This window comes from Vipera berus (genome assembly GCF_964194415.1).
Source record: "Vipera berus genome assembly, chromosome: 2".
Classification (NCBI taxonomy): domain Eukaryota; kingdom Metazoa; phylum Chordata; class Lepidosauria; order Squamata; family Viperidae; genus Vipera; species Vipera berus.
This window is the reverse complement of record NC_138203.1, coordinates 222,735,927-222,746,566: the sequence shown is the minus strand read 5'-3', so window position 1 is coordinate 222,746,566 and position 10,640 is coordinate 222,735,927. Positions and strand designations below refer to the sequence as shown.

The 10,640-nt window shown below is 45.7% G+C and overlaps 1 protein-coding gene across 3 annotated transcripts in view; it reads left to right on the top strand.

The window, feature by feature from the left end:
- Window positions 1-10,640, top strand: part of GLYCTK (glycerate kinase) — a 34,849-nt gene that overhangs the window by 1,139 nt on the left and 23,070 nt on the right. The window contains exons 1-2 of one of the 3 annotated variants that reach the window (XM_081319554.1): window positions 1,545-1,562; window positions 3,673-3,828. The gene's annotated coding sequence lies outside the window, so the exon portion shown is untranslated. Of the gene's footprint in view, window positions 1-1,544; window positions 1,563-3,672; window positions 3,829-8,259; window positions 8,270-10,640 lie in introns of those variants that run through there. The other 2 variants (XM_081319553.1, XM_081319555.1) reach the window with 2 other exon arrangements.

The following is a 10,640-nucleotide window of genomic DNA, read 5'->3' as shown; positions in this document are numbered from 1 at the left end:
TTTGATCTCCTTTTAGTCGAAGGGACTCTGCCTTCTGCCCCACAGTTTGAAAACATAAGTACTTTGGTGCTCAGCCTTCCTTATGTTCCAGCTCTCACAGCCATAGGTTACTTCTGGGAAAACCATAGTTTTGACTTTATAGATATTGATTGGCAAGGTGATGTTTCTGCTTTTTCCTGTGCTGTCTAAAGTTTGCCATACCTTTCCTCCCAAGGAGCAAGTGTGTTTTAATTTCATGGCTGCAGAGATTTTGGAGGCCAAGAAAATAAAATCTCAGTGCTTCCATTTCTTCCCCTTCTATTCGCCAGTAAGTGATGGGACTGGATCCCATAATGTTAGTTTTTTAATCTTGAGTTTCAGGCTAACTTTTGCACTCTCCTCTTTTACCCTCATCAAGAAAGTTGTCAAATTTGAGAAACACTAGAAGGAGAGAAGGCATGCCTTTCAAAGCACCATATATGGAGAGAAGGTTCTGACTGTTTTTGTACATTGAACGTTGGATTGGGCTGAATGAAAAAAAATCAGTTTATCAAATTTGTATGAACACCCATCTCATGGAAAATGACTGGGCAATGTACAGAAATCCACTGAAATAAATATAATTATTACCTTAAAGTATTACATAATTGTTAACATTAAAAACTATAAAAGGTTTGTATACTATGTGAAAAGGTTGCCTTTATTAAAAAAAAAAATCTTAAATCCCCAGTGTTTAGCCTCTGGTCAGTGAATGGTAGGTTATGTGGAATTTCTTGTTAAGAAAACATGTCACAGTAAATAGTAAATATCAAACACAGTTAAACAAAATTTATGCATACAACAATTTTCTAAGGGTCAGGTAAATAGCAGCTCTTACCGTAAGGAGTATGGGAATGCCTCAGTTGAGTCTCCTTAGACTCATCTTTCTTTTTTTTTCTTTTTTTTTATAGCAAATTTTATTTGGACAAGGTGTTAATGGTCTGACAATCCTTCTTGTCTTACATCATTTTTGTGTTTCATATACATATACACACTTTATGTACATATCATTTATATACACTTATAGAATGTTCAATCTTATCAACCACCTTTTTCTAGTAATATGTGAAATCAGCATTTTGTGTGTTTCTGTTGTGACCTTCCTTTCTGTTCCCACCATGAGTAAAACTTATTCCAAATTTTGTAGTAATCTGACCTTTATTTTTAATTTCCAAAGTTAACTTGTCCATTTCTGCGCATGCCCAAATTTTATTTATCACTTCACTCTCGTCCGGTATTTCACTGTTTTTCCATTTCTGGGCAAACGTCATTCTCGCTGCTATGATGATGTGTATCATTATATATCACTCTTCTTTGGTATGCTTCACTGTTGTTATGCCTAGTAGGAAAAATTCTGGTCTATAATCTACACTCCGTCCTGATATTTCTTCTAACCATATCCAAATCCTTTGCCAATATTTTTGCGTCTTATTACAGGACCACCAAACATGAAAATAAGTACCTAATTCTTCGGAACACTTCCAATAGCTAGGGGATATTGTCTTGTACATTTCGGCTAATCGTGCTGGGGGGAGATGCTACTGGTAAAACATTTTATATAAATTTTCTTTATAAGCTGAGGCCAGCGTTATCTTTTTATTTCTATCCCAGAGAGTTTGCCAGATATCAAAATCTATGCCATATCCCAAATTTTTAGCCCATATCAGCATTGGTTCTTTAACTTGTTCCTCAAACATTTTGTACCCCAATAGCAAACTATACAATTTCCTTATTTGTTTCTCATCTGGCCCCAATAAAATTTTATCCAATGCAGTTTCTTGAATATTTATCCCCCACTCTTTCTTATCTTTCCCATATCGTGTTTGTATCTGTAGGTAAGCCCACCATTCCAGTTTTATCCCTTGTTGTTCTAGTTCCTGTCTAGATTTCAATTCTCCCATTTCATTCATAATATCCTTGTATGTAGTACATGCATGCTTCTATGCAGTTCCCCATGGTCATGTTTTTTCCTGAATTAAAATAGTTCAAATTATATTACCTGTCTCCTAAAGGAGGGGCTTGAGACTGCTACTGGTTTTCACTGCAGAATATATGAGAATTACCGTATTTTCCGGCGTATAAGACGACTTTTTAACCCATGAAAATCACCTCAAAAGTTGGGGGGTCGTCTTATACGCCGGAAAATCAGCGTCTGGCGTCTGGCGGGAGCCGGCAGGGCAGTCCTGTGCACACGCGCACTCCCCGGCTGCTCCTTAGCAGCTGGGGAGTGCGCGCATGTGCAGGACTGCCCTGCCAGCTCCCGCCCGAGGCTCTTCCCTCTTGAGGCAGCATCGCTCCCTGGCTCCTAAGGAGTCCTCGGGGATGCTTCCTCAACTGTCCTGCATTGCCCCCATTCGTCGTCCTTTCCAATTCTCCAAATCCTCCTTTGCTTCATGAATTAAGGCTAAGCAACGTGGAAGGGAAGCGGTATTAATTACACATTAAGGCACCCGGAGTGATGCTCGTCTCTGCCTCATTTTATTTCAACAATCTGTTTGGGGGGGAGGGGTAATTATCGAAAGGTCATCCCATTCACCAATGGTTTATTTGGACACGAATCTGCGTATAAACATAAACCCACCTTATCCTACAGCAGTTACAAGCACCCAAAGGAGGAATTCAACAACGATTATAGAGATCTCTCCAAGAGGGAAGAGAGCAACATTAACCCCTCCCTCCCTCTCCCCTCGGACGCGCGACTACTCTTCCCCCGCTAGCAAAGAAAGCGCTCCTGCTCAAGTAAGCCCGCCGGCAGTTGGAAAGGGAAGAGTCAGAGGGGCGTCGAAGGCAAACGCGCGTGCAGGCTCTAATTGGTGACTTCTTGCGCAGGCGCCCAAAGGCCGGAGCCAAGTAGGCCGCGGGGCTTTTTGTCAAGGAAACGCCTCTGTTTACAGTTGTTGCGTTCTTCTCTGCTTCCACCGCAACCGCCTTCTTTTCTCTCCCCTTAGAAGACTTGCACGTTTTCGCTGTCCACGTCTAGTTCCAGGCAGGCGAAGAGTCATGCCTGTACGCTGGAAGGTGAGAGGGCGCTGCTGTCGTGTCCTCGGCGAGAGGCTCTCCCCTCTTTTCCTAAGAAGCTTTAAGCTCTAGACAAATGCTCGGCTTCCGTTCTTTATCTCTCCTCTCCTCCCCCCGCGCATACTTGGTATTGGCCGTTGTATTATGGTCGTTTCAAGAGAAGCGCCCATTGTTGCCGCTTCGGGGGTTTGTTCTGTCTTCATCAGGAAATAATTCGGGTCAGCAGCTGCTGGTTGTCTCGCAAACCCTCGCACGACTTCCCTGCCGGCTCCCGTCCGACGCTCTTCCCTCTTGAGGCAGCATCCCCGAGGACTCCTTAGGAGCCAGGGAGCGATGCTGCCTCAAGAGGGAAGAGCGTCTGGCGGGAGCCGGCAGGGCAGTCCTGCACACGCGCGCACTCCCCAGCTGCTAAGGAGCAGCCGGGGAGTGCGCACGTGCGCAGGACTTCCTTGCCGGCTCCCGCCAGCCTGCCCTGCGATTTTCCGGCGTATAAGACTGAAAATCATCTCAAAAGTTGGGGGGTCGTCTTATACGCCCAGTCGTCTTATACGCCGGAAAATACGGTATGTAGAAGCACATTACATGTAAACAATGTTGTAATAACCATTTAATGAATTATTTTTGTCTTTTTACAAGATGGAAATATTGCAAACAGAACATAATCTGAGAGTGAAAAATCCAACACAAACAATCAGTGGTAAACAATGCAATACTAGCGGACTTTATGAAAAGTTCAACAGCAACTTTACTACACTGAAGTCAACTATTACCTGTTGCAGCTTCGAAAGTCCTGTGAGTATGGCTTGCTGCCCATCTCTCACCATATTAGGATTAAAAAAGGATCCCTTATGTGATCAGAACTAAAAACCTGCCGTGGTTTATGGTCAGTATATAGATACATATACAACTTACCGTATATACTTGAGTATAAGCCGAATTTTTCAGCCCACTTTTTGGGCTGAAAAATTCCACTTCGGCTTATACTCCAGTCAACAAAAAAACTTACCGAGGACTTGTGCGCGGCCGAGGCTTTGGTGCTTCCGGGATCGCGCGCACCTCTCCCAAGCCACCGCCGTCCGAGACCTGCCGAAGTTTGGGGAGGTTTGGGCGCCTCCCCAAACCTCCCCAAACGTCGGCAGGTCTCCGTTCCTCCTGCTGACGTTTGGGGAGGTTTGGGCGCCTCCCCAAACCTCCCCAAACGTCGGCAGGTCTCCGTTCCTCCTGCCGACGTTTGGGGAGGTTTGGGCGCCTCCCCAAACCTCCCCAGGTCTCCGTTCCTCCTGCCGACGTTTGGGGAGGTTTGGGCACCTCCCCAAACCTCCCCAGGTCTCCGTTCCTCCGCGCAGACCTGCCGACGTTTGGGGAGGTTTGGGCGCCTGTTGCTGCTCCTTTTCCTCGCCTCTATTTCCTCCGAAGGCCCCATAATTCCACCCGTGCCGACACCACCGCCGCCACCCCTCTCCCCGCCGCCCTAAAGCCGCAAAATGGCGGACACAATGAGCCGGAGTTGCCGCCGCCTTCTTCCCGCAGCTTGAGTGGAATCCGCCTGAGGGCAAAGTCGCTTCGGTCCTTCGCCGGCTCCGGCATTCTTCTCCCGCCATTCCCGCCCGCCCGCCCGCCGAGGCTAAGCCCTGCCCGACTCCCGCTTTCCCCTCACCTTGGCCGGCACCCAGGCCCCGCCGGCTCCCTTTCCCCGCGACGGCGGAGGCGGCATGAAGCTGACGGACAACGTGCTGCGGAGCTTCCGCGTGGCCAAGGTGTTCCGCGAGAACTCGGACAAGATCAACTGCTTCGATTTCAGCCCCAATGGCGAGACCGTCATCTCCAGCAGCGACGACGACTCCATCGTCCTCTACGACTGCCAGGAGGGAAAGTGAGTGCCTGGGGAAGGCTGGCGGGATGCGAGGAGCTCTTCGCGGGAAAAAGAGGCCCGGGAGGGGAGGGGAGGGGGGACCCGAAGCAAGATAAAGCGGCTTTTGTTTTCATCGAAAGCCGGATCCACACAGCTGTATTTTTTATTTTATTTTATTTTATTTTATTTTTTTAAAAAAGTGCACGGAGGAACGGAGACCTGCCGACGTTTGGGGAGGTTTGGGGAGGCGCCCAAACCTCCCCAAACGTCGGCAGGTCTGCGCGGAGGAACGGAGACCTGCCGACGTTTGGGGAGGTTTGGGGAGGCGCCCAAACCTCCCCAAACGTCGGCAGGAGGAACGGAGACCTGCCGACGTTTGGGGAGGTTTGGGGAGGCGCCCAAACCTCCCCAAACGTCGGCAGGTCTGCGTGGAGGAACGGAGACCTGCCGACGTTTGGGGAGGTTTGGGGAGGCGCCCAAACCTCCCCAAACGTCGGCAGGTCTCCGTTCCTCCGCGCCCTGCCTGCCTGCTTCTTTCCGCTGCGGAAAGAAGCAGGCAGGCAGGGCGCGGAGGTCCGGAGACCTGCCGACGTTTGGGGAGGTTTGGGGAGGTGCGCGCGCACCTCCCCAAACCTCCCCAAACTTCGGCAGGTCTCCGGACGGCGGCGGCTTGGGAGAGGTGCGCGCGATCCTGGAAGCACCGAAGCCTCGGCCGCGCGCAAGTCCTCGGTAAGCTCCGGGCGGTCACTTGCTTCGCGTCTCCTGAGGGAAGGGGGGGCGACTGGAGCGGGCGTGTTTCCTCGCCTGCTGGGCGCCGCGATTTGCCCGGGGAACGCGCGGGCCCCGAATGGCAGCGTGGAGCGAGGAAGCAGACAGCCAGGGCTTCCCTGAGAGCCGCGGCCACACAGGGTATTCCTGTGTATTCAGGCTTGCAAAATGGCGGATCGAGCCTCTGCTGGCGGCAGAGGCTTGCAGAGCGCGGATCCAGCCTCCGCCGGCGGCGGAGGCTTGCAGAGCACGGATCCAGCCTCCACCGGCGGCGGAGGCTTGCAGAACGGCGGATCGGCTTATACTCGAGTCAACAACTTTTCCCAGTTTTGGGGGGTGAAATTGGGGGTCTCGGCTTATACTCGAGTCGGCTTATACTCAAGTATATACGGTATATACAAATAAAGATAAATATAGATACAAATAATCATACTGTAAACAGTGTTTTTTAATGTGCATGAATAAATTATGTGTCTTAGCTTGAAATTTGTGTGAAAGAGAGTGCATATATAGCCTGAAGAATTTAGACAATTTCAAAAATACAGTTTCATAGAAGCAGTATTCTACATTCACTGATACAACACCAATAACAATAGCACTTAGACTTATATACTGCTTCATAGTGTGGTACAGCCCTCTCTAAGTGGTTTACAGAGTCAGCATATTGCCGCAACAATCTGGATCCTCATTCTGCCGACCTTGGAAGGATGGAAGGCTGATGTCACAAAAACTTTTGTTTTCCACTCACAAGTCCAGTTGCTACAGCTGCAACAACAATGGATGCTAGCTTTCATAGTAAATAAGTAAATACTGTATTGCTGGAAAGTGGAACATAATTGGAGAAGCCATTTTTGACTGTGACCGCCTCCTCAACAATGCCATTCAGTGCCAGTCTGCCTCTAAAAGTTTTCTTTTAGATGTTGTAGCTAATACAGGTAGTCCTTGACGTATGATCACAATTGAACCCAAAATTTCTGTTGCTAAGTGAGACAGTTGTTACATGAGTTCTCCCCATTTTACGAACTTTCTCGTCACAGTTGTTAAATGAATTGCTACAGTTAAGTTAAGCAACATGGTTGTAAAGTAAATCTGGCTTCCCCATTGACTTTGCTCATCAGAAGGTCACAAAAAGTGATCACACGACCCTGGGACACTGCAACCGTCATAAATACGAATCAGGTCCCAAGCATCCAAATTTTGATCGTGCGACCATGGGGTCATAAATATGAAAAACAGTCATAAGTCACCTTTTTCAGTGCCATTGTAACTTTGAACAGTCACCAAACGAACTGTTGTAAGTCAAGGACTACCTGTAATTTGTGGGGTAACAGCGTTCCATGTGCCTCTGGTGTCTAGTCATGCCGGCCACATGACCACGGAGACGTCCTCGGACAAGCGCTGGCTCTTCGGCTTTGAAACGGAGATGAGCACCGGCCCCTAGAGTTGGAAACGACTAGCACGCATGTGTGGGGGAACCTTTACCTTTACCTAGGCAACCTTTGCAGTTTTCTTTTTTACTGTTTGAAAGGCTTCTAAACTAGAATAAGTCCCAATGTGGTATTTTCAACTGGCCCATTGCCCTCTTCTTTCCACTGTCTTGCCTGCCTTCCTTTATCCACCATCCATCTCTATAACAGGGATGCTGAGAGGGAAGCATTGAAGACCTCACTGCCAGAAGTAGAGCAGGCTTGGAAAGACTGGTGTATAACAGGGAGGGGGAGAGCACATGTTGGGTAACTTACAGCAGCTGCACTTTTAAATGGGCTAAGATCTGCAATGTGGCTGAATCTCTTTTTCTTCTTTCCTCTGTCTTTGTGTGGCGGTGGTTTTTTTATTTTTTTTTATTTTTATGTGCTTATTTGGTGCCTGCAGCAGACGGCAGCACTTTGTCAGTCCTGCTTGATCCCAGAAAAGAAAATATTTGGCCTGAATTACTGCTTAGATGGCAGACCTCTAGAGAATACTAGGGCTGTAGGCTAGACTAAAAAGTAAAAAAGAAATCCCAGGCAAGTGGCAAATCACTTCTATATTGCTGTAGCCAGCAAGAGTCAAGCATGCCTTAAATCATGCTTATTCTAAGGTTTATGTAACACTTATATTTTACAGAATAATAGGAAACTGCCATGAGTTTTCAGGGAGTGGGAGGGCATTTTGGGAACCAGAGAAATGTTGGCATAAATTTGTTTGTTTGTTTCATTTCTATGCTGCCCCTTACCCCTTACAAGCTGATTCCAAATTCTAAATTGATAGGAAAGATGTTTAGTCCTTTTCCTGCTCCATTCTGGTTCATTGTATTGTTTCCATCCCTCTAAGCTCTTTTCTCTTACCCTGTCTTTATTAAAAAGCACCAAAATGGATGAGAAAATTACTTGAGAATATAATCAAATGAGGCACAGCCAGGAAAATATTACCTCTCTTTACCACTTTAAATGATAGATTGGGAAGGTGACCGACAAGTGAACTATCTCCAGGAAAGGTCTCAGTTCTTCCATTTTTGAACTTAAACTCATTTTTCTATTATATGTCATTTGCAAAATCTCCTTGACCCGTGGAATGAGTATTTCATATCTAATTCTGACAGCTGGAACATTGTGAGAATTTTTTTTCAGTGTGGTAAGTTAACAGAAGAACAGAATAACCATTCTTACTGAAACAGGAACTTGCCAAAATTGCCTTGATCTTGATCTTAGTTGTAAACACTGGAATAGTGTGTTGTCACAAATTCCAAGAATAAACTAATCAGGTTACAGTTGTGTTAGGTCACACACACCTATGCATTTCACCTAAATTATTTCTCAGTGAAGTCAAATTACAGCTGCAGCTTAGAGTACCTGAGCAAGAAATGTAGTCAGAAGTCTGCACAATGCACCTCGTGTTTTGCCTTACAAAATACATTATAACAGCTAACTCTGGGACTACAGTGATTTTAGGACTGTATAATATTATTTTGTTAATAGGGAAAAAACAACACAGTTCAGTGCCGTTAGTGGCATATTTCAGATTCAGATTATTAATAGACAAATTGTCAATGGAAGCTGAGGAATCCGTGCTTAATCATGGTTTGCCCCCAAATGGCAGCAGCTGATATCTTGAGTTGATGCAAGGATGAGGAGGAATATCTGGGTGCATTAATTAGCTGGAGGCTCGCTTGTTGAGGGCTAGCGGGCAACAGAAGCTGAGGTGGAGAGCTCCACTGTTGACATGAAGTCTTCTATGCACTTGCATGGATATACACCCCCCTCCTCTATTTGTAAACCCACAATTTAAATTTTATACACACAATTGCACTATCTGTGTGTTTACCCTTACCCTCCCAAAGCCAGGGCCATCCCTCTCCATAGGGGAAAGTGCTTGCTCCTTCTTCAGGAAGCACCTTTTCAGAGTAGTAGTTTCCCAGGCTTTCTCCTCTTCCTTTCCCTTCCCCCCCACCCCACTTGATAAGTTGAGTTATCAGGAACTGCATGTAGTGAACCTATGTGCGTGAAGGTGATGATTTCCAACAGGACAAACTATGAGCAGTCTTTGGTGCTCTCTGAGCTTGATTGTTTTCCTGCAGACGCTTCATTACCCAAACTAGGTAACATCAGGACAAACTAGATTGAATGGCTTTCTCTCCCGTTGAGTGCCTCCCTCTAACTGGGCAGAAATGATGGATTTGTAGGAACAGGAGCTTTGAGATTGGCTACCCTGATCCGACCTACGCGATCCCCACCAGGTTTTAGGACATAGTTGGGGCTCAGGACCAGATCCAGCATTTGCAGCAGAGGGTCACTTAGCTCACGTGTGACTGTCCAGCCCTGTAGCAGAATGCGATGGGGAGAGCAATAAAAGAGGTCCAGCTTCAGTTCCTGAATGGAGGGGCATATAAGGCCACAGTGCAGTTGTTGTGAAAAGAGATTAGGAGGCAAATGATTAGGGGTGCACATAACAATAGGTGCTCAGTTTTTTCTTTTCTAATTACAGTGTATTATTTACTACAACCAAAAGGTCACACATGACTGCCCAAAAGGATATAAAATGTTTAAAAGAACATAACATTTCCTAGGTTACTAGAGTGTGTTGTCAAAGGTTTACTTTTGGCTCATCCCATTGTTATTTGGGTTATACCCACAACTGTCTTGATTTCAGATAGTTATTCTAGGTAGGTGTTAAATTATATCATTATTTGGTGATTTTGTAGACCACCTTGATTAATTCAATTTTTTAAAATTTCTTCTTTTAATGTTATATCTGTTTCACATATAACATATGTTATTGCTTATTCTCTGATTCAGTTATTTATTTGAGAATGCTTTCTGTATGCCACTCTGGGGAATTAATAAGAAATTAAAAGTTACTTCCATTTTTTATATAGTGAAACTAAACAAGAGTCGCAAGGAACCATCACAGGAACATGTTGGGATGATTTATTCAAATTAATATGCAGATTAGGACCAGTTTTCATTAATGGCAGCTTATGAAGTTTTCATTTAAAAGAGATTAATCTAAGCTCTTCACAGTCCCAGAGCAATGCTGTCATAGAAGATGCAATTCTCAGCTGATCTGCCAAGATTAATGATGGCTTCTGGATCACTTTCTGAGCAGCTGCTACGATCAAGTGAAAAAAGAACAAGAAGAAGAAATTTCATTTTGATCTGGCTAGCCATAACTCTTGCCTCAAAGTCCTCATTTCAGTGCAGAGAATAAATTGTTCCCCTTTTGGTCTGTTCTGTTGTTCAGAAGTGAAAGACGGCAGGGAAGCTGTTGTGGCTCAGAGGTGTTAGTGCCATCCCTGATACGCTTGTGACCTTGCATGTCAGTGGGAATGAAAACATGAGGCTCTTGGCCAAAATGCGTCACACACAGCAGGTTAAAGTAGACAAAACAACTCAAGAACACAAGAGAAAACTTTCAAGTGCAATGGAGGATTTATTTTTTTCAGCTACATATATAGCAAGATGGCATTTGGTTATTATACCACTATCTCTAGCACTTGATCAGTGCA